We start from the raw sequence: 25,464 nt of genomic DNA on the forward strand, positions 1-25,464 counted from the left end.
GAGGTATGATTTCCATGTTAAGGGAATTTTCTGCTCCTTAGTCTTGGTGTCCAATCAAAACTATTTTTATGTATTTTCTTAACAAGGTCAGCTTCCAGCTGACTTTCTAAATTCGTCCAGTAGCAGCCCTTAGCCCACTCTAACACAACAGCTGTTAACCTGTCCCACAATAACTACCAAGGTTTGTCAGACTTTTGCCAAGTGCAGTATTCCCGTACATCATGTTACAAGCAGTCAGGCAAAAGTCACTTGACCACTAGAAAATTATTAAAGCAAGCTCATTCCAGTTCAGGCCAAGGCAAGAAAAAAAAAATAATCCTGAGAATTTACCAGCCCTTTTACTAGTAGTGGCAAAAATCACATTTACTGTGCTACAGCAAAGGACAACAGTGGGAGCAATTAAGAAAATCAACAGTAGAAAGACCATGTAAGAAAGACTATAGAAATAGGTCTAGTCTCTCTGAAAAAGGAGAGGTTCATGTAACAGTGTGGCCATGACCATGTCATGTCACTTGGAGTTCATTAATCATTTCAGGTACTGCTTTTTAACAGCAATCCTGGAAAAAGGTTGAACGATTTTATAAAGATGATGCCAAAACACTGTAGTCTCCTTCAAAGTAGCATGATGAAGATGAACTAATGCAAGTCTGTGCTTGCCAGAAAGATTCCATAGAACTGATGACAGACTAGTGCTTTACAATATGTGTAGTTTGTTGAGAATAAATGAACTTTTTTTTTTTTTTTTTCCCAAAATATGTCTTGTTTTGTTTTGTTTTGCTTTGTAACAAAGTACTATAATCTGTGGGTTGAGAAAGGATTTTTCGTTACACAGGAGATTCAAAAAGAATTAGAATTGTGCAAGGACGTGTTGCGATTCAAAGATTAGGGTTATGAAAAATAAATTAAGAATTTTTTTAGAGGGGCAATGAAGTAATTTCTTGCAGGTCTAAAGCCTCCTTATATTTTAATATCCTTACTTCTTGCATGAATTTTTCACTCCAGAACTTGAGAATTCAGTGGTCTGCATCTACTAACAGGAGCTCTCACTGGTATAAAGGCATCATACTCCAAAGAATAACTTTAATCACACACGACAAGGTGTTTGGCAGATCTGTGATTAAACCTGATAGGAAATTTTACAATGTAGATGTATTTTGTTATAAAATGCCAATTTGTCAAAGTGAAATCCATTTAAATAAAGACAGTGTCTTTGATAAAATGTTTTGGTAAAATGTTTTGATATCTAAACCACCCCCAAATAAGTATTATTTTAATTTTAAAAGTGTTTTCTTTTTAAGACTATATTGGGTCATACTGAAAAAAAACACCATGCGTGAATTTTTTAATAAAGAAATGAAAAAGAATAATAAAAATCAAAACAAAAGAAGTGCTGATTTATATTTAATGAACAAATTTAGCCTGCTGATTAATGAACTTTCTTTTTTCGGCATTTTGAATATTTAATCCCTATTGAGAATGGGAGATTCCTGTGCTGAGAAAACATTTTCCTCCCAGTTCTATTCATAAGTGTTCACTGGGAAACTGCAATAAAATCTCAGATATATGACTTACTCAATGTGGCATTTCTCTGGGGGAAAAAACAAAACAAAACAAAACAAAACAAAACACCACAAACCCAACAAAAAAGTCTAGAGAAAGATGTTTTCTAAATTCAGTTACCAGTAAAATTTTAACTATTTGCCTTTCTCATGCCAATAAATAACCCAGCCAAATCATGCCACTTAGCTGGCAGCGATCAGCTTAGGTGCTGTTCAGTCATCTGCTGCAGGAATCTGCTTCTCATTAATCTCTCAGTTTGAGCCACTGGATTTAGGTCCAGGCAACTTGGCTAAATATTAAATGTCTTAATCTGCTTTCCCTACACACGTGTTGCAAATGATATCATATATGCATGTCAAGTCCTGAAGTATATACTGTTTCCCAGACAGTTAAGTGAAGCTGGATATATGAACACAGTTTTGATGAATCATAGGATCATGGAATGGTTTGGGTTGGAAGAGACCTTAAAGATAATCTAGATCCAACATCCCTGCATGAGCAGGGACACCTCCCACTAGACCAGGTTGCTCAAAGCTCCATCCAACCTCACCTTGAACACTTCCAGGGAGGGGGCAGCCACAATTCCACTGGGCAACCTGTTGCAGTATCTCAGCACCTTCACACTGAAGAATTTCTTCCCAATATCTAATTTAAATCTGTATTATTTCTGTTTGAAACCATTCCCCCCTTTTTCCTATCACTAGGTGGAACAGTTTCCAACTGAGGCATTTACTGAGACACATAACCGAGAGTGTAATGTATTCTGAACTCTAAAGACAGGTTTTCATCCAAAAAAAAAAAGAAAGAAAGCTCCCAACTTTGATTGGATGAAGTCGCCTTCCCTACCTGGGTGGGAGGGGGTGGGGATGGAGAACATTGTTGTCACTGGTTTAATCTCTGATCCTGAGTCAAACTGTGACACACAGATTTACTTCCTAGGACAAAGGTCAGCAACTACAGGGAGAAGGTTTGCTAGATGTGGCCACTTTGGGAAGCAACTCTGGTCTTTAACAGCCAGCATTAGCTGACTACACCAGATTGCTTCCAGTGAAATCCTGTTCCAGTCTAAGATGCATCAAAAAAACCCACTCTTTCTCAGATTTAAGTTTTCTCTACCAAGTGAAATTTATTCTCCACCTTTGATGAAGTATCCCATCAGGTTTAGGCTCAAAATTGAAGTCTCCTATGTCTCTTCAGCAATTAGTTTAAGTGCCAAGTACTCATTTCCCCCTATCTGATAAAAGTCAAGTAGCTTTATTTAAATGCCAGCAATCATCCTCCTTCCTGCTATCTCCTTCCTCACAACACATCCTGTCTCCACTAATGCACACTGTCAGTCAAGAGTTTTGATTTTAGCACAGCTACTTTCCATCTCTTTGCTCCACAAGGAGCTCTCCACTCTTCCCTCATCCTCTTGGAGAATGAGATTTTATTTGGTCAAAAAAAATCATATTACCTCCTTCTTGCCTTACTAAGTGGTGAAATAATTTGACCTGGTTTAATTCTCTACAGAACCAGTGGCCCCATGGACCTCAAGACTCTTTGGAAAGCAAGAAGTAGGTACCCAGAGGTGGTGTATTTCTCATGGCTTGAAGCTATATTCCTTTGGCTTCTCTCACCTCAACACTTGCTCACCATTTTACACGCATTTGCAAAGCCTTCTGCAGTGAAGGCACACAAAACATGATCATTCTAGTTTCTAATATTTGAGAATGATACACAGGTTCAGGGCCTCTACAGTTTTTAATTTGGGGGAGTAGGAGCTATCTGTCTCGTAGCTGTGTGTATTACCTGACACAAAGTAGGCCTTGCTGCATTCCAAGCAATTGAGCACACTCTCCAACACTTGATAAGTAATTACAGTCATTATTTATCACAAACATCTTCAGTGTGAGAAAACGTATTTTGCCCTTCAGAAATGAAATAGACCATGGTCCTAAGCATCAAACACCAATCTGACTATGACATTGTCTAATACATCCCATAACCAAAAGAAAAGCCAACAATCAGGCTCTGCCAATAGTGTCTTCTATTGCAAGTGCTAACTTTCTCCAGAGTCTTTTTATTCAGGATACATCCATCCTATACAATACTACATCATACAGAGATACCTTAAAATCATGTAATTGTTTTGGTTGGAAAAGTGCTTTAAGATCACCAAGTCTAACCATTAACCTAGCACACTGATAAGTCCATCACTGAACCACGTTCCTAATCACCACATCTACACACATCTTTTAAATACCTCCAAGGATGATGACTCCACCACTTCCCTGGGCAGCCCATTCCAACTCTTCTTCCAGTGAAGAAATTTTTCATAATATCCAATCTATACCTCCTCTGGTACAACTTGAGGCCATTGCCTCTTGTCTTATCACTTGTTACCTGGGAGAAGAGACCAACTCCCCCCCGCGCTACACCCTTGTTTCAGGTAGTTGTAGAGAACAATAAGGTCTCCTCTCAGTCTTCTTTTCTCCAGGCTAAACAACCTTAGTTCCCTCAGATGCTTAAGACCTGTGCTCTAGACCTTTCATCCAGCTTTGTTGTCCTCTGGGCACACTCCAGCACCTTAGTGCCCTTGTAGTGAGGCCTCACCATAGACAAGTACAGGGGGACAGTCATTCCTCTAGTCCTGCTGATAATTCTAGAATTTGAAGTACAGTGGTTGCCCCTGGGCTAGTTTTCATATGCTGGTTCCATAACTCCAGCTAGTCTTTCTGTGCATCACCAGCAGTGCTGTGTAGACAGAGATGCCACAGTTCTTTGTCCAGTGCTGAACTGCACAAGGCATAGTTCCAAGTGCAAGCAACTTGTGTCATTGCCTACAATGTATTACCTGCTCATTGCTGATATTCATGCACCAAATGCTAGACGGAAATGGAGAGTAGTTAGTAAACCATAAGGTACACATCATTTAAGAGACCTGTGAAAAAGGAAAAGCTGAAGAATCAGCAAAAAAATACTTTAATCACTTTTGCCAAATAAATGTTCAGTCTCCAAGACACATGTATGTTGGAACACATATGCTCCTATGTCTGTGAAAGGAACACACGGTGTTTCCTTAAAATGCAGACCTTCTATAGTTTGTTATAATTACTAGAATTATGCTCCCCAGAGCAGCTGCCTGACTATTAAAATACCTTCACAAATGCCATTTTGCAAAAATGTTTCTCACTGAAGTACACTGAAACTTATCCATTTTTAATGTGTGAAAATGTTCTCCAAATTTGTAGTCAAATGTCCACAATACACAGAAAAGGCAGAGGGTGTGGGTACACAGAGAGTGAAATCTATACTATGTGTGTTTTAAATTCAAAGACCACACTGGAATACCAAATACTTTTTTTCATGGTGGTGACTACTCACACAGATTAAATCTCAACTTATTCCTGGTGTTAAGTCAGTAAGGGAGACAGCAACTTTGAAGGCTTTTGAAGGGCTCAGATACGGCTCTTAGGGGGAAACTGGATCAAGCCAGTGAATAAGAGATAACACCTCAGGTGGAATTTCAACTGTCTGAATATGCCCTGCAGAGAATTTCTAAAAAGCATCCAATTGGTAACATTTTGATCATGAATGTCCAGAGTTTCCAGAGGATTTGCAAACATCAAAATCAGCATTTCCCAAAGATGTACAAAGATAATTTCACGCTACTGGGAATCAAAAAACATGTGGTTAGAAGAAAAATCTGGTGAGTTTATGAACTGTACCTTTCTAGAACCATTCCTAAAATGTTAACCTGATAACTTTGTCTACAAAAACAGAAGGAAAGAGATAAACACATTTTCTTCATTTCAGTGTTGTTATTATAGTTGGTTAGAATAAGTAATTGATGCAGGTCTGCATTAAAAAAATTCCATTACGTCTGTTCCAAGAATATCTGGACCTGAGTGATCACAACAAGCGTTTACTTGACACATTTAATAATGAGCAACATATACATATAAAATATTTGTGATAAAGCTGAGTTTCAAATTTAAAAGACATTAATAATTTCCTTGATTAAGTACTAAAAGATAATTTTACTTTTTATGAATAGTTTAGAAATGTAAAACCCTGGCAACTGAAGCACTTTCTTGAAGCAGATTTTTGGTTTAGGTTTTGTCAGTTCTGTGGAATTTTCCATTATGTGACTTGCTGAAAAATGCATTATATGATCTGAATGAGCGGTGATTGACATGTCACAAGGAGCACAATTTTAACAGTTCCATATGAAACAGCTGTCTATCTACCATGGACAGACAAAGTCCAGAAATTTCACAACCAGCTTCAAGCCTGGGCTAGTATTATAGTGATAAATTCTTAATTTATTCAACCACTTTTTAAAATTTCTTTTTAATACAAGATCTCCAGTTGTAACAAAAAACTTACCTTCCTTGCAAAGATTCTTATGAAAGCTTGAAGTAATCTTTCCTTGCTACTTCAACCTCATGTATTAGAGAAAAAGGTGCAACTGAGAAACAATAATTAATGTTATTTGCCTTTTGAAAACTAGCTAAGAAGTAGGAAAATAAATCTACAAGGAAATGTTTGGGGAACAATATTGAATACTGAAATCCTGAGAGTTTGATGTTGACCACCTAAACTAAGTGAGGGACTATGTTCTTCAGGAAGTACCTGAAAAGCTCACACAGAGTCAAGAACATAAATTTTTAATTTTTCTGATTCCATGCTTTGATAAGCAATTTTCCTGAGCAGTCATGCTTGTGTTGTGTTTTCCGTTCCCAGACATGCCAATATACATCATACAAGACCATATGCTACCAAAAAAGCATACAAATATGTTTCCAAAACAAACTGTTCTCTTCTGGAGTGAAAGATTGAGACCCTTTCCCATTACAGTTTTCCAATTATAATTTTGCCAGCTGTAACCTGAAAGATATATACCCAGTTTGTTTATGTTAGCAGGTCCCCAGGCACCAGTACTCCTATGCCAACAAAAGCTCCATGGCTTATGCTCCATCTTTCAGGAGAGGGGTTCTAATCTTCCAGCAGGAAAGGCTTCCTTCTATCAAGTGATTCTCCATGATGGGGCTATGACTTGGCAAGGACTAATGTAATGGAGCTCAGTCCTAAGCATGGAAAATTCCAGTCCTGAAGTAATTTATTTGATCAAGTTGCAAGTTAGTGACATTTTGAGAGGTACAAGTAAGGAGGGGTTCAGAGCAAAAGCTGGAATTTAGGTTATACTATAGCCATTTGTCTATTTGCATTACAGAAATAATCTGCTTCTTACAAAAAAGTTCTTCCACTGAGCATCATTAAAACAAAAATAATCCAGTGATTGACTGGTATAGCATACCACAATGTAATTATTAATCTTGAAACTGACATAGTTACTAGAAGTAAAATGCAATTTTTACCTGAGAGGAACAACTTAACACTGCAACCATGTGTCAAGGGCTGTAGTAAAATCTTAACCACTGACTGCCTTTTAAATTGAAACTGCATGTTTATCTAAACTATATGCTCCAGTTCCAGAAGGAATTAATTCAACACTTTATGGACTGTGTTATGCAGCTGATACCATGTAATTGAAAATGTCCTATTACAATCAGTTAATCTATTAATTCAATTTTATGCTATGCATATCATATAAATTCATGTATCCAAAGAATGGAGTCAGAATGGTGATTTTATAGTCTTTCAAAGGGTAGAAGAAAACAAAAGGGTTAGAAGTACAACAGAAAACAAAATCTGAAAAAAAAAAAATAAAAAATGAATGGATCCCAAAATTATTAACTCAATAACTAGTACTAAAATCTGTTATTTAATAAGCAGACAGCTAACATTGAGTTAACTAGACACGAGCTTTCCTTTTCAGGTGAGCACCCTAAGCACTAGGCTACCCTGTTGTTTTTGCTTCTGGGCTTTGTATTTGTGTCTTCGCAATAATTCTGTTTTAATGGTAAAAGAGGTGTTTGACCCATCTTCTTCAGCTGTTAAGATTATTTGATGGGACTTGGTGCAACTGCTTCCTCCTTTCAAGTGAAGAGAGGGTCCTTGACTTCTCCTTCCATTCATTTTTTAGATTAGTCTTGGCTGCTCTGATTTGTGATGGACACAGATGTGTGTCAGGCATGTTCTGACTTCTGTTAGAAACAGTGCAAGGCAGTTAACATTTTGAAATTTACCTTAACTATGTCAAGTACATGCTCAGGTCATTGCAAAAAAAAGAGATTAAGAAACTGCTATTCAAATAAATAAATTCTTATTAATTTTGCTAGAGGGTTGGGTCTTCAATCATGTAAATACCTAAAATATGTTCTCTGCATACACACCATACTGGGTCTGGCTGGGGATGGAGTTAATTCTCTTCATAGCAGGCTGTGATGCTTGCACACCTGTATTTAAACTATTATTGAACAGTGCTTGCACAGTGACAAGGCCATCCCTGTTTCTCACTGTGCAGCCCCAGATTGTTGGCTGGGGTGGGCAAGAGGTTGAGAGGGGACACAGCCAGCACAGCTGACCCCAGCTGACCAAAGGGATTCCCTGTGCCAAATAATGTCATGCTCAGAAATAACACGGGGAGGCAGATTTTCCAAAGTAACCATTTCGTGGGGGCTGGATGGACACTGGTCTGCTGTCGAGGAGTGACTGCTTTAAGCATCACTCCCTTTCTTTTCTTTTAATTCTTCCTTCACTTACTAAATCACCTTTATCTCAACACATAAGCTTTTTTTTTCCTCCCTTTTGCTCTTCCAGTTCTCTCCCTCAGCCTGCTTAGAGGGAACATGTGAGTGACTTGAGTGGGGTCATACAACCACAGACACAACATTCAGACTTAGGTTTTTAATGCCTAGTCTGTAGCCAAGTTATATTGAACACAGCCAAATGTTCACAAACAATTTGAAAACTGTATTTCTAAATTTTAAAATAATATAGTATGATGTATGTGTTCATGAGAGTAACATACATGTGCTCACTTTATACTGATGCAGTTATGGTCACTTAAAAGAGCTGTTTCCTTTTAAGGTAGGAGAAAAACTAGCTGCAAATCTTGGAGACAAGCAAAATTGAAAATTCAATAGGATTAGCCACCTAATTCCTTTAACAGGAGATTCTTAAAGGACAGAAAATACATATTCTAGTCTGAAGACTCAGATTAAGGGCTTCAGACTCAGACAAAAAACTTCACACATTATTAAAATTAATAAATGTGCACAAGGTGTCTGTTCAATGCTGAATATTCTGTTCAAAATAATTTTTAGACAGTACTTTTTTTTTGTCAGGGTAGTTTTTAATATACAAGATTACTCAAAGTATTATGGAAACACAAGTGTTTATGCTTACAGTAGGTCAAATTGCAGCATAGGTAGTTAAGATTTGGCTTGAGAAACTGTCAGGAAACTCTGCATGTGTCCCACTTTGAAAAGCATTTGTTCAGAAGGACAAAAGTTAAGACCAATAAAAGTTAAAAATGTGAAAATAAAGAATTAGTCCAATTTCAATACTTCCTACTTGCATGAATACTCTGGGCAAGAGATACTGCATGTGAATTTGTTTTGTCAACAATAAATTATTTTTTTATATAAAATATGTATATAAAGAGAGTAAATCTTCAGATATGTACATTTTTGTAGCATTTTTTATTTCAGGGTTCTGAAACATGACTTAACACATTGTCAAATGTTTTCGCCTAGGACAACCATTGTTTTTTTGGTTTTCCTAATTTGTGAAATGTCGCTATATTCCATGGCACTACAGAATTGAGTAAGTAAACTAAAATACTGGCATGAGCAACATTCATTAATTTCTGTTTTCTAAAACATCTTCATAACAACTTTGCAAATTCCAGCTCTTTTTAGCCCTGTTAAAGTACTTTTCAGGAAAAAACAAAACAAAACACAACCAACCTAGATTTATACTACAAAATTCAGTCAAACAAGACTGTTGTATATAATAACCTAGGGTGATGATGAAAGCTTGTTTTAAACGTGTTCATAGTAATTTCATACTAAACTGTGCAAGGAACAACTTATTTTCTTTTAAGTGTGGTCATTGCCCGCATAGAAAAAGTAAATACTATCAATTTACTGTCACAATGGAAGTGGGAAACATCTTAATTTTTGTAATACTTGTCTTACTTGATATGTAATTTTTTTTTTCTTTCTTTTTTTTTTTTTTCAGGCAAAAATATGTGCCTGAGCACTACATTCAATAGAATGTTTTCACATTGCAGTTCTCATTAGCCAACTCTCCATTCACAAACACTTCTGTGTATGAATGGAGGAAGAAATAAGTGAAGTTTTCCCTTTCCCTGGAAAACTCACAAAAGTCTCAAGAAGATGGAAGTAGTTAGGAAACACTGAAATTCACCCTACCAAAACCGAGTGATGTACTGGCATGGCTCCCTGGTTAATGGAAGAGAAGGGTGTTAGTTTGGAGCTTCCTCTGGTAAATGAAAAAAGGAAACAGAGAAAATAGATACACATCCCAAAACATCAGTTGGTATAAAACAAGCAGCTATGGAACTGGTATCATTACATTCCAAGTGCTTTCTCCAGAAAGAAAAGCAAAGCATGAAGCGACAACAGCAGTACCATCATACCTTGTTCTCAGCATACTAGTGCAACTTTCTCCAAATTCCCCCCTTTCCCCCAAAGTGACAACACTAGCTTTGAGGAACACCTGCTAACCACTATAATTGGTTATGAGTTGAATTAGAAGGCATCTGGATCCTTATAGCCCTTGTAGGACCACTGCAGTTTAGTGTATGGGTGCTCCAAAATTTCCCAAAATCTACTTTAAACCAGGTAGAAATGAAGTGTAATCCAAGTAGTATACATATCCACCTTATATTATACAGGTAAACTAAATCAGCACTGTGATCTTTGTGCATATCCACATGAAGAAACTGTGTGGATTCTGCTAAACTGGTTTATTGCAGTAAATTACAGCATTTTCTGGGTATAAATGATACCAATGTAGAATGTCTCCTTATAGGAACTTGGTTAAACTAGTGCTTCTGTGTATCTTTTTCTTTCTGGATTTATTACCATTATTTATTATTATTATTTATTATGATTATTATCATTGGTTTTATTGTTTATTTATTTGTTACATTCCATGTGAGAATATTACACCCTGTGAAATAAGTCTAGAAAATTAATTTAATCCCAAGCTGAAGTGCTCTGGTGCTCTGCTTTGCTGGCTCAGCTGTTGGGTAGGTTCCTACAGCCAAAAGCAATGGGCAACTGTTGGAACCTGCAGTAACCCCTAAAAATTGCCAGAGCCTTTTATGTAAAAACCACCCGATGACATCTTGATCTACTTGCATTTTGCCTCTACCAGTGTGAATCAGAAGAAACTCTGCTGAGCCTAACAAGCTTTTCAAAAGAGGCTCTGGGCCTCTGCAGGAAGATCAGAGTGTGCAAGATCGAGGTTTTGCAAAACCTGTTTGAAAAACAGGCTCACCGAGGCCTTGCCTCTGTCTCTGAATGAATTGCCATCAATTCAGGTATACCTCTGGCTCCTCGTCCCCAGTGTGTCACTCTTTGGGCTACATTTGACCTTCTGCATAAAAATTACTATGCTAGGGCGAAGTATTGCAACTTCCAATCTACTCCAAAACCCCTAAGTAGTCAATTATGCAGCAGCCTTAACCTGGCTAATTTTTAAATTGATACGAAGTGTTGATTCTGTTCACCAAGGCACGCAGCTCAGGCTTTTCACTCTGACATTTCAATTTGTTTATTATTATTATTTGTGTGTATATTTTGCCCTTTTCTAAAATGCGAAATACTCAATTTTAGCAGAGGGAGGCAGAGGAGATGAATTTCTCATATTGGTTGTTCTGTGAAAAAAAATAATCACTACTAAATGTCTTGATTTCCAACCCTGCTGGAATTCCTGAGTCCTTTATATATCACAAGAGAGTAATTGCAACATTTTCTCTACAATTTATTTTTTTCTATGAGATCTTACAGATTTCTTCTCTGATGATATTCCTCAGCCTGCCTTCACATAGAGGATTTCAGCACTTTTAATATTTTTTGTTGTTCATTCCCAAATCTCTATTTATTTCTACTATATTTACATGCATGTTTTAAACAGTGTTACACTAAAATGTTGCTCAGCAACATTTTACTTACATATCCACAAAGGGATATGGAGAGGCTTACAGTGCTCTTCTGAAGTGAAAGAACCACCTTGAAGTTTATTGTCCCTGACACTCTACTATATAGAGGGAAATTCTGTAGGCAAGGATCTGTGGACCAGGTTATACAGCATTACATCAGCTAAGAATGCATACAGCATGAGATATTTGGCCAAAAACTGGTAATGAAAGAGAAAACAAAACAAAACAAAACAAAAACCCACAAAAAAAAAAAAAAAGAAAAGTTTTCTTTCCTTGCAGTTGTGTTTACTTTTATTGTATTCTGTTACAGTACCCATAGGAACAGGAGTCTTACTTGGAAAGTCTTGAGCCTCTCAGTGTTCAAAGGCATTTGGACAATGTTCTCAATAATGTGCTTTAACTTTTGGTCGGCCTTGAAGTGGTCAGGCAGTTGGACTAGGTGATCATTGTAAATCTCTTCCAACTGAAATAGTCTATTCTATTCTACCTTACTGTGAAAAAAAAAATAAAAAAAAAATAGATGCTCATCTAAACAGGAGTCAGGTAATTTTTGTCATTTCAAACTTGTCAATAAAGTGTTTTGAGCAAGGGTGAGAGGATAATTTCCCATCAATAATGCATCTGATTCTTTCAGTCTGTTTTTCTGCCTAGAGAAATTCTGATTTTTTTTCTTGGTTCTTTGATTTTTTGACAATTTTTCTTTTTTTCCTTCTAATCTGTAGCACATCCAGACCTTGCACTAGCTGGTAACTGCTGGAGTTTTTTTAACATTGTTTCTTAATGGTGCAAATATTAGACAGCTGTGATTTAGGGATGTGCACACACCTGTCTGTCAGTCTGTGGATCACTGCTGTCATCCATGCCACGTGGCTTTTGTGAAATCAGGAAGCCAGGTAATCCAGCCATGAAAACAGAGCTGGTGGTCCCTGTTTTCCAAGGGATTTGTGCTTTGAGTTTAGTTTTGAACCAGGTTATGTTAGCACAACAAAATGCTCTCACCTCTTGCTCCTCCACAACCCTTGAGAGTGATCTAGTAACAAAAGTCTGAGCTTGGCCTTCATCCCAAGCACAGTTTAGTTTAAAAACTGATCAGACATAACATTAAACATAGAGTGTCAATAATACTGATGCTCTTTGAAGGATTTTCTTGAAATACCTGTCCTTGCAAGAATGAGTACCCTGAGTACTTCTGCTCTGAGGAAACCATCTGATATCAGTTACTGTGTGCACATAAGGGCTCCCCTTTGAACTTTCCTGCAGGTTTGGCAATTCTGCATTGACTGGTTTCATGATGTAACAGCATGCATCTCCTACAGTAAGTAAGAGTTATATCATCCTTAGTTATACAATGTGTTCTCTCACTAGAGGATTTCGAGTGTGACTTTTATTATCAGATGTCTGTTCCTTTTTTTTTTTTTTTTTTCCCAAAAGCATGACAGTATAAGGCTTGTTATAAAAATTAGCCCACTGCAGTCAGGTTTTATCATCTGGACTTGTATCATCCAACTATAATTAAGGTTCTTCAAACACTGGACCTTATCTGCTGCCTTAAATGAACCTTGCCTGTGAGAAAGCCAGAGGCTTTGTTTAATTTAAAATTTCAAGATGAAAAGTAACTTACTCTTCCTTCTACATAGGTGATGAGGAACTTCAGTCATAGAACCTGGGAATGTCAATGTCCTGTGCCCATGTCGTGCTAAATAAAGTGGATAAGGAAGGTTGATGCACTAGAAATATTCTACCTCTTGTCAGATAAATCAAGGAAAGCTGAAGGGCTTGTCTGCTAATTTTTTTAAATAATTGACTAGAGAGGAAAACAAGTGTCAACATAATTCCCAAAAATGAGGAAATATTTCAAGTAAAAACAAATCCTTGACATGCATTTAACTTAACCTGATATAAACCTGATATGAAGGTTGAAAACTTAGTTGTACTGGAAGGCTAAGGGTGGATTTCACCCTCCTTAACCTCAGTCACCTCAGCTGAGCTGAGTGCCTCAGTTCTCCCTGCCCAGGGACTCAAGGGCATTAGGCACCTCCAGGTAACAAGTTATCCATCCTGTCTGAAGTGTTTGTGCCAATGTCTGTTAACTGAACTGTGCAAGTGATCCCACGACACACAGGGCACCTGAAATTTTAGAGTTAACATTCTATGCATAAGCTAGTTTTGAAAGTAGGAATGATTTTTTTGGGGTGTTTTTTCAGTCTTGTAGGATTTTCATAGTCTCCCATGAAGGTGAAATGTAGCAAAATAAATAAATAAATAAAAGATTATGTAAGAACACTGTGTGATGCAAAAATGTCTCCAGCGATTTCAAGAGGCATCTGTGGGTTTTGTACCAGCTCTCAGCTGAGGACTTGATATGTACCTATTACAGTATTTCTCTTCTTTTCCTCAAGCCTTTGTTGAACTCTCCTTGAGCATCTGTGCCAGCTCCATGATTATCCATAAATGCATCTGTGCCAGCTCCATGATTATCCATAAATATTACTGACACTGTCACAGTAGCTCACAAGAAATGAGAATTAGAAAATAAAAGAAGATTAATTTTCATATTACTGTAGATTAGGGGCAAAGAACAAAATATTTTTCTCCATTGAAGTCTGCAAACATAGTTGAAAAGGATAAACTTCAGTTACTTTACTAAGGACTACTTCTTCTTAGAAATTGCAACTATCTTACAACAAAATAAAGCTAAGATCCAAACATCTCATAAAAAATGCAATTATATTTCAATTACCCCCTGGGGATTACATTGAAAAGAACATTTTGATTCTGTTGCCCCTGGCTCCAGAAGAAACAGAATAATGAGAACTCTTGGCATCTGCTGTATGTGAAAGTAAGTGGCAAAGCCATTTTCATTCCAAAACAGTAATCTTTGCTTTTTGCTTACTAAAAGATTTCTTGAGGGTTTTTTTCTCCCCTACCATTATTTCTAGAACTGAGTTCCCATCTGAGCCTTTTTTGCCTTCTACTTTGAACTTTGTGCTGAGGTCATCTCCCCTTCAAGCAGCATCTTGATTAGCAGGTGAGACTCTTGTCCCAGATTTTGTAACTTCATGGCAAATATTGCTCCCAAAACAGGGTCTGTTTCAGCACTCCATGTTGAGGGAAAAGATTATTAACAATTTAAATATTTGCTAGAGATGAGGATATATTTGATTTGCAGATTTTCCACTATTGTGCCATTCAGCCAACTTCTCAATAATTTTATTACTTTATGCAGTGTGGGACATCATCAGAAATGTCTGAACAAAACTCATCACACTCACAAACTGCAAGGATTCCCAAAGACTGCTATTTCTAACCTAAAAAAAGCCTCTGTGTGTTATCCTGAAGAAGACATTTTAGTTTCAGCTGTCCTTAGCAGAACAACAGAAAGTCAAGGCTGTTGGATCTCCTCTGCCTACACTAGGACTAGAGTGAGGATCTGTGCACTTGGAAATCCTTTTCTACCCCAAGGATCCTCCTTGTCAATCCTACTACATCCAATACTGCTAATAAAATTGGACCAGCATTCAGTTCTTGGCTCTGAAGCTTCATAGTGTGGACTGGCTTACATTCATATTTGTGTATATATTTACAAGGTAGGTGTCTATACCAGAGCTAGTCACTTCACTCCTTTGTTGTACTCACTGTAGAGACATGCTTACCTGAATGTGGTTCAACCCACCCTGGAGTAAAGGTCTGGGGTAGGTGAAGGAATGAGATGGACATTTTTGTTACTTGCAGCTTTTACACATCTTTACTTCAGGATGAGTCAGACTAAGGCCTGTGTCTGTCCACTGATTATAAACGGCACCTAGGATAACTGGCTTTGACATATGCAGTTACATGATTTGAATCCCCTTCTGAAGGTAAGAAGCAGTATTTGAGGCATATGTTGCATGGACTTAGGTAAGTTTGCACTCAGGAGCAGCACAGATAAGGACAGCCAGCTTGAGACGCTGCCCTAGGATCTGGGAAGCAAGGAGAGATGTGGCGTGCAGTCAAAGAGAGACAGCAAAGCATGTGGATTTTACTATAGAACCCTAGGTTGACCCCACCACCTGTACAACCCCCTTCTCTTGAACAAAAACTGGCAGGCAGCCTTGGCCTACAACATTCTGGTTTACTAAGCCATGTAGGTAGTGGCAGGTTTAGGTTCTCACCAACCAAAATGTCAGGGGGACTTAACCCCAGCTTGGGTGAGCATTTCAAAATCCTCCCGGACAGAGATGTATGTAGAGGGGATCTCACAGGCAGTGGATATGGTGCAATTATACTCTTGCCTACTCAAAATAAACAGTGTATATCATTTGCAACTCTTAGCCCCATTGATTCTGAGCAACAAAAAATGTGTTCTTCAGTGAACTAAGCATAATTAAAAAATCCATCTAATCCTAGCTTAAAGCCACTGACAACCCAATTTCCCCAGAGGCTATGAATTCTCCTGAGCAACTCCTACAGATAAGAAACTGCTTCCATCTTTGGCAAGCTTTAGATTTGTGTTCACTTGCTTTTAGGTCACTAGCTTTCAGATCTCTTGTCAGATGATACATTTTACAATATGAGATGGTAGTGATTCTTATAATTAAGAATATCAAAGAGGCCCAGTGAGAGGCCTCTTGTTTTGATCATTTGCAGCCTTTTGAATATTTTTAATATTTTGACAAAGCTTAAGAAAATGGCACTGTACAATTTCTGACTCTAAAGTTATGAAAAAATATTTTTTACTCATTTTAAAACATTTTTGAACCATTATGTGCAAATACAATTTTATATAGAGAAGAAGTTTGTTCAGTGTTCTGGTATAATTAAGTACAATGATGCTAACTGAAATTCACATAATAAAGACCTTTTTCAGAGGCAGCAATATATGTGAGAGAATCAGATCTATAAAAAAAAAACACCAATGCTTACTCCTATATGGTATCAAGCATTCAGACTGGTGTTTCTTGGCAACATCAGATGGGTGTAGGGGAGAATTAGCAAGGAGAACAACTCACTGAAGTTACCCACTGAGACTATTTGAATTTTAGTGGGGTTAAATTGCAGTTAATTTTTGAGTTATAGAAAAATATTCAAGTAATGCCAGAAAATGGAAGGATGGAATACACATGTGGTTTGGAGCTATGAGTCACCTCACCTGATGTGGAAACAATAAGGAATTGCTGAATGGGGTGAGTGGATAAGTCTGAGGAAGCTGTTGCTGAGGACATGGTCCTGCTTAGTGTCAAACACCCACTTAAGGGCTCTGTATGTCCTCGAATCATTCCTAAAGAGCACATATCCTGTGATTTGATCATGTTACAGATGCTGAAATTGGGTAGGCAGCACACAGAGCTGAAAGTGTGTGGAGGCTGCTTCAAAGCAAACATGTACCGAGGTGGAGGCCAGAGCTAAACTAGCTTGAGCTGAGGACACAGAAAGCAGCAGGAAGCTGAGGAAGCTGATAGCCTCTACCCTTGACATCAGAAGTGTACTCATGTCAATTAGCTTCCCCAAAGCTTCATACAACCAGCTGATGGAGCTGCTGAATTACTGGGTTTCAACAGCATATAGTGAGTTCAAGTGGAGGAGGGGAGGGACCGACTTAATACATAATTTTGTTAGCAATGCAACACTAAACAAGGACCAAAGTGAGCACTCTTCGCCTTTGTGAAGTATCATTACAGTGATTTTAAATAGTTTATTCTTTCTTTTCAAATATTTTCTTAGTCTCTTGCACTTGAAGCTTGTTAGTAAGAATAGCTTGTGAGGGCAGCCAGCCTTGGAACTCATCCATCAAGGGTATTCCCTCTACAGCTTCCCCCATGCTTAGTTTCCAAGGGTTTTGCCAGGGCTCAAGGTGAATCCTTCCAAGGGAAAATTAAACTCAGACCCTTTTTTTCTAACAGACTTGGCAGAAGAATTGCAGCTAGAACTATTAAATGGAAAAGCACCAGGCACACAGTGTGCAGAGTAAGCAGAAAGCTATAAAAGAGCACCAATGAAAAGCACACCAGAAACTTTAAAAACCAAAAGAAAAACAAACAAAAAAACCCCAGAAAAACCACCACCAAAACCCAAAAATCTCACAAAAAGGCCTGCAAGGAGATTTCCACACAGAAATGCAGCTGAGATAACATTGCCATTACTAAATGCAATATAAGGAAATATACCAGCAAAAACCAAAAAGCTAGGGAAATCTCATATCAGACACAAATAAATATTCAGTCACTAGCCTCAGTACCAAGTTTATGCACATTGATTCTTAGAAATACTAAGCATTAAGTTACCAAAATTTGAACATAGCATTCATATAAATAATCATAACATTATTAATTCCTTGTGCATCTTTTTGTTCTCTAAGGAGGAAGAACATCACCCCTTGTGACAATATCCACAATTACTGGGTTATTTAGGCACTCACCAAACCACAGCTGTCAACCAGAATACAATTCAATTTATTATATCCTTGTCAAGCCTGTTATAAATTCACTTTGGCTTGTTTGGCTTTTTTTTTTTTTTTAGTTACTCTTAAATAACAATATAAAGAACATAATCTAAAATATATGTATGGAAATTATTTGGTTCCAACAGCAACCAAAAGTATTTAATCAGTTGTACCACCCAGCAAACATGAAATTTCAAATACAAATCCCACTGATCCGATTTGCAGTTGGTTTTAATGGAATTAATTTCACTTACAGAAGAATCAAGAATAATTTCAGGCTTTTCAGAACCACGTAACTGTCACTGGCTTAGGAGCAGTGTGAATGTAATTTTAAGCCCCCTTTATCTGACAGGATGGTGTAGTGTCCTAAATTTGGTACCTTGTTTATTATTAGAAAAGAGTATTTAGCTCACACAGTCAGCTTCTGAAAGTCCACATCAAGACTCCCTGCTGCTAACATGTAATCAATATAAAACATCATTCTGGAGTCTCCCACTGGATAGTGTTTATTGCTTGCACTATCTAAAGTGCTTCCAGGAGTGACAGGCAGGAAGCTGCTGGTAGCTCCAGGGCTCTCACAGCTCGGTCAGATGCCAAACCAAGCCAGTTTGCAGACACTCTTTCAATACCATCTCCTTTTTTTGGGAGACTCAATGATCTGACTAGCAATGAGGAAGCTATTTTTACCCAGGCAGCTCCTCTCCAATAAAGTGATCCCATTGAGTAGTTTTACTTTGCATTTTAGCTTTACAGAGGGCATATTTCTAATAATTGCCTTTTCCAAGATTTTTTACTCACATTTTCTGCCTGTGACCTAACAGATTCCATCTGACTGATGCTGATTTAAGAGATGTCTGAATCACAGCTATAAGCCTTGGTGCATGTAGGTGTCCTACTGACTTCAGTGAGGCTTAGCATGAAAGCAGTGATGTACCCTCAGTAGAACTCAGACTCTGGGGTTAAGCTCATGGAGTGCATTTACCCTACTTAATTAAAGAGGGCCAGGGAGCAAATGTCAGCAGCTGATCTCTGCCTGTCCCCAGTGTTGGTTAGCATGTTCACTCAATTTTGGACTGCTCAAACTCGCCCACTCCAAGAGGAACTAGCCCAACCAAAGCAAATGCCCAGAGAAGTTGTGCCTGCTTCCTGGAGGTTTTCAAGACAAGGCTGGATGGGGCTTTGAGAAATCTGATCTAGTGCAAAAATTCCCTGCCCATGGCAAGAGGGTTGGAATAGATGATCTTTAAGGTCCCTTCCAACCCAAACCATTCTATGGTTCTATGAAAATATGTACAACTTTACTTAGGGTTTGATCAGAACACACGTGGCCATAGGACCTCTGGGCAACACCTGAGGGACAGATGGATATCTCCAAATGGGAACTGCACTTATCAACATGTTGAACGTTAAGGTAAGTTCCTTGTATGCTCAGTTGAGTTAAATGGACTCATCCCTCCTGAAAGGAGCAGAAGACTTCAGTGGTCTTAAAAATAAGCCCTAACACATCTTAGACTCACACACACTCTTACAAGTCTTTTTCTTCCCTGGAACAATAGCTAGTGGTTTATTTTTTCATCACATTGGCTCTCCCTTGACAGGCAAGTTGAGGACTGACACCCTCAAACTCACCCTCTTCTTGAAGTAGCCTGCAGCCTGGTGGCCAGAGTGCTGTATTTTCCAGTGAGGTAAAGGAACTAATCATGATTTTCCAAAGCCTGTGGGTTGCTCTTTCACATAAAGGATAGCACAAAACAATATATTTAAAGATAGCAGCTGGTGGGATTTTGTTTTGTACAGTGCTGTCTACAGTACACCCACCTTTTTTGGGGGGGTCTACAAAATAATTTTCTGGAACAGGACAAGGAAAGAAAGCTGCAAGAGTTGGGAGCAATGGCAGTAAATGTGATATTCATGGAAAATCTTAATCAAACAGAAAATGCAAGAAATTTCCATCTCTATCAAATTTGCTGAAAGCAAGGAACCCTTTGTCAAAAACATGTTATAAAGGGCTGTCATCTGGGCTTTATGACAATTCAGCTTTCTTGTTGCTTAAAGAAAAAAATGCCTTAGAAGGTCTTTACTATAGTAGAATCCAATCCACTAATGATTTTGAATAGAGATTGTTCCTGAATTAAGCTTTGAGCTACAAATTTAGAAGTGCAAGGCAAGTAGAGTTCCCATTTTAGTCTAGGTTTATTTGAAGTATTTTGCTTACTTTTCATAATGTTAATGTGTCCTCTGATAAGCCTGGGGCTTTTACAAGAAATACATTTTTGTCTGTATCCTCAGAGCAAGACTTAATATAGAAGCTTTACTTTATAAAATATATATTAAAAGTTCTTTTGACTGCATATTTTAGTCATTCCAAGTTTAGGTTCTCAGCTGAGATTCCCACTAGGAATGTGGCTGTTCTATGCTTTATTTATGGTCAACAGCAAGAGACAGATGCTTAGGAGAGATTGAGTTGACTTAAGAACCGAATTGCTCTTTTAAGCAGGTTATTTTGCACCATAATGACTACAAGACAACCTTGGCAATAGCGTGTGAGATTTCCAAATCCCCAAACCTTATGAATCACAATGAAATGTAACTTGTGTCATCTCGTTTAGAGAAGATTATGGGAGACAGCATGCTACAGCAATCAGTGTCACTTCAAACCTCCATGTGAAGGATGGGTGTGATTACTCATGCTTTTACATTATACTATTCTGTAAATTACTCTTACCTGAAACTGAGTACTATGGATTTGCAATACAACTGTTTATAACAAATAAAGAATGATATTATTTTAGCCCTTAAAAAAAAAGCTGAATTATATTTATACGTATTTAATATTGTCACCCTATCACTTCAAATTAAAAATGATGACCCTATCTGAGTTAGAAACAAAGTAACATTAAATACTATGTAATGATACCACACTTTTGGGAAAAACTGTGGGTTGCCATAACAGTTTTAAAGGCTGAATCTTTACATAATGTTGAGGAATGTACAAGATGTACAAAAACCATACCCCAAAATTATTACTAAATCATAAGCATTCTGACTGTGGAAAAATACAAATACAGGGATCATTGCCAAATAAAGCAAGAAAATAATGTAATAAAATTGTGATCCAAATTTTAAGAGTTTCAGTTACTGATGAGGCTCTTATTACAGTTTTGCTTGATCTCTGTTCCCTTCTGTAGTTGAGCCTTAAGCAAGTTTTCATAAATAAATATTATGATTTTTTACTAGCCCTCAATTCATTAGGTAAGAAAATCCATACTTTGCATAAAAAAATGCTCGTGGTTCGGTTGTGTTATTTATATTCTTCTGCAGAACCATAATACTTAGCTGATTGACTTCAGCAGAGTGCAAGGAAATTTATGTCCAGTGAGTTATAGAAATGCAAAATAATTTCCAAATACCAGAGGATGAAGAAGAGGAGACAAGGAGACAATACAGGGTCAGCTAAAGACAGTATCATTTCATGCAGTTAGAAATCTCTGAAATGTCTTCAAAATTATTCTATCAGTCTGGGCTCAGCTGCCTTAACAACAAAAATAGTCTCTTCATTAAGAAACAGGGAGATTGATAGAGGCTTCAAGAGATACTGTGATTTTTATTAAAAAACTAATACCATTTCCCTGAGTGGAAAAAGCCTAAAGCCTGAAGAAAACTATCCCCAAATTTTCTGAACTGAGCAGAGGATGCAAAGAGAAGATGAATCCTCAAAAACGGTGAAATGTTCCTTGGCAAGCTCCTGTATAAGTGATTGTCACATCTATATAAGGTTAAACAACAACTTTGTACTAGAAATAGATGCAAAGTTAATCTAAAGCCATAGAGATGGTCTGATTGATCCCACAGGGTCTTAATTTAGGAGTCTTGTCACCCTAGGATCTTTTATGGAATCAGTAGAGAAAGAGACACCTTCAGAGGTTTTCCCGGAAATCAAGTTACCTGAATCAGACAATTCTCTTTCAGCTATTTAGGACAATTTTAGGCTCATCTACCTTATAAAACTCTGTGATTCTGGTAAGATCTCTGCTTGACATAATTTTATTCTCAATGTCTCTTATTCTACACACAGTGTATGTCATCCTTCCTTATCAATGGATATCATTACCTGTTAGCCAGGCAGTGGTGCCTGACTTAGGATGGAAGGAGCTTACCATTCCCATTAAAGATGCTGATGTTCTAGACTATTTCTTTCTGGTTTAGGACCTCTCCAAAAGAGTAATTGATTCAGGGCATATAGAGAGTAGCATCCCTTACCAGTTTCATTCAGCAGTGAACTGAGATTCACTGAAAGTAGATCTAACCACTGGATTTCATGTCCCAAAACCTGTTTCTCTAGAAAACACTGTGACACACACTGTATCTCATCTCCAACATCATTCCTACAGAGCAACACTCTGGAAACAACCTCTCCTGCTACTCAAACCATTCCTGCCTTCCTCACAACCCCCAAGAGTCTACCTCATGCTTTGCCCTTTCTAAGTTTCCCAACAAATATTCAGGCTGAGAAGCAAGAGAAAGAACCTTAGTAAAAGGTATTTGTTCACCACTGGAATTTTAGCTCTTGAGAAAATATAAAACAGTTAGTGGGAGGTTTGGTTTTGTGTTTTGCTTTTTTTAAATAGCACAGCATGAATTTCACATCTTTCTCAATCTCAAGCCGCCCTTTCTGTGTGACTGACATTTGGTCAGACCAAAGGTAATCCCATCAGTCTTCACCTCTTCTCTATGTCACACCATTCTGACCTTCTGTCATGCTGTCTCCCTGCTAATGAATCAGCTGCAGCTTAACTTGGTCTTTCACCCTTGGGTCATGTCCTGCAAGACAATTCAATCATTTATGTGGAGGTACAAAAAAATCGGTAAATGGTTTATGACAGTTCTTCATTCAAAGTTTTCCAGAGGTGGTTCCACACTCCGATTGATCAGATCGATCTCTGGAATGGAATATGTTGTCAGGGTTATTTGTTCCAACATTAAACACGAACTTTATAAGATCAGAATGCATCCTGCTCAGTTGCAGCTGTCTGAAGTCTACTTGCATTGTATGTATTTGACAGTCTTCTACAATTTATTGCCTTCAATAACAGCATTCTGTTCCGTGATTTAATAAAATCCTTCAAGATCAGCTACACTTCTGTTTTGATTGTTTATTTTAGGAAAAAGAAAAACCATAATAACTTCTTCTTTCTGAAGAAACTTTCTGAAGAAACTTCTTTCTGAAACTCGGTTTAGGTTTAGGGGTTTTTTTATATTTTAACAAGTATACCATGTAGCTAAAATGGCTAAGGAGTTGTAGAACAATGGTTGTATCACATTCTACTTTTCAATATATATTAATCTTTTAAAGACTATCTCTTTTATTTTGAAAAATAAAATATCCTATAAGAATGGTTCTGCTACTATTCTGTCAACTAGGTCCTGCATATGAATGATTATTGTGTTGATGAAAGAGGAACAGTAACTATTTTAAGTTCAATGCACACTGTGAAGCTCTAACTAACACTGCACATTGTATACATGTATTTATTCTCTACCAAAATGCTGAAAAATGTGCTTTCTATTTTCATTGTGCATGTAAACATATTGCTTATGCTAGGGAATAATCTGAGTAAAACCAGAAACGAATTGCCCTGTCAGCATGTCATCCTACAGCCAAATTTCTTGTGATTATAAAACCACTATTACATATTCCTCCTACGGTCCAAAAACACCTACATGCAGATGAAAATGAAACTCCTGCTGAATTGATTCCTACATATCCTCTGTCTATTCCTGATGTTTATGAGTGTCCATTATTTCTAAAAAGGAATCCTCCATTTTTCTTCTGACTTTCATGCAATCCTTCCACAGTGCTGGGTCAACTGCATCACTCTTGGGCAAGAACAGGTCAGGAAAGAGGTTGAGAAAATGACACAGGCAGTGTCTGATGCTGTTCCAGAGACTACCTTTTGTAGCTTTAGGATAGCTCCAAACTGCACACACAGGTACAAGCAGAAACACTGAAATAATTCTATACTACTGACATTCAGACACAGAAATCAGTCATAAAAATGGGACTTGAACAGTAAGTGGTCTAAATCCTTCAAAAATATACCTAATACCCTTAATGAATCAGTTATAACCACTGCCTGTTAGATAAGAAAGCCTCCACTCATCCTCTTTCTTCTGTTTTCCGCTTCCAAACTGGTATGCAAGAGCTGACCCAGCACTGTACTTGTCTTACATCCCTGCAGGATTTTTCTGAAGAGAAAAATCTTCAGCTAAACAAATAAATGGTTTTCCCAATTTATTGTGCTGCTGCACTGCCAAATCTGGAACGTACATGGGAGTTCTGACTGGTAGACAGTCAGGCTGCAGGAAAAGAAACCAAATAGCCACAGACTATCCAATTTGAAGGCAAATTTATGACCTGCAATAAATATAAGTATTTGTATGATGATTTCCACAATGCATCAGTATACCCAAGGCAGAACTTGACCCTGAATTTTAAACAGTACTCAACTGTATGCTTCTTGAACAATTTTTTGGGCTAATTCATCTTATCTTTGTTTTGCTTATCCCTGTAAAACTGTCTTTTATTTGTCAAAAAAAAAGTATTTTATTTGTCAAAATAATGCAATATTAAGTTTTCCATCAGAACTAGTAATTCAGTGCAGTTTTGAAAAAAGTGAGCCTGAGGTGTCTGACTTCTGCAGTCTCTCTGAGCTGCTCAGCTGCATGGACCCTCACAGTTGTGCTACAAGCAATTTAGGGAAGCACAGCTTCAAGACTATGGTGTCTTCTCAGGCAGATCATATTGTGAAAGCCAACTGGGCATGGCTCTACCCAGAGGTTCTTCTCTGACTGTAGGCCTTGAAGAAAATGAAAGGAAGGCCACTGATATGGGAAGTACTGGTCTGGTCCTTGCACCCAAAGGGTGAGGGGAAGGAAGGCCTGCTAGAGATTTTTTATGGTTTTCATTATTGTTTCATGATTTTTAATACGAAAAAAGCCTTCAGACCTCCCTACCACCTACCTAAAATCACCATTAGTACTTGCTTCTCCTTGTGACCGACGTGAATAACAAATGGAAAACTGGCACTATGCCATCACAGCTCAGTTAATGCTCCCATAATAGTACCTTAAAAATCACCAGCTCTTATCTTTGCACTTCCTGCAGTGTAATCTATTGATCCAGTGCAGCAGATGTTCACATGCAAACCACTCAGTTGAAGTTAAGTGCCACTGCCCAGCAAAAGGAACACACACAGGCAACAGATCAAGGATCAACATACCCGTTTATCCAGAAGGAAGACATTTCTCTCTATACAGCTTCTCCAATATGAATCTCCCTGTTTTCATCATCAAGTGAGACATCTCTCCTGTATCCAAAGTGCCTCCAAAAGATGATCTTGAG

Source organism: Apus apus, chromosome 1 (assembly GCF_020740795.1).
Source record: "Apus apus isolate bApuApu2 chromosome 1, bApuApu2.pri.cur, whole genome shotgun sequence".
Taxonomy (NCBI): domain Eukaryota; kingdom Metazoa; phylum Chordata; class Aves; order Apodiformes; family Apodidae; genus Apus; species Apus apus.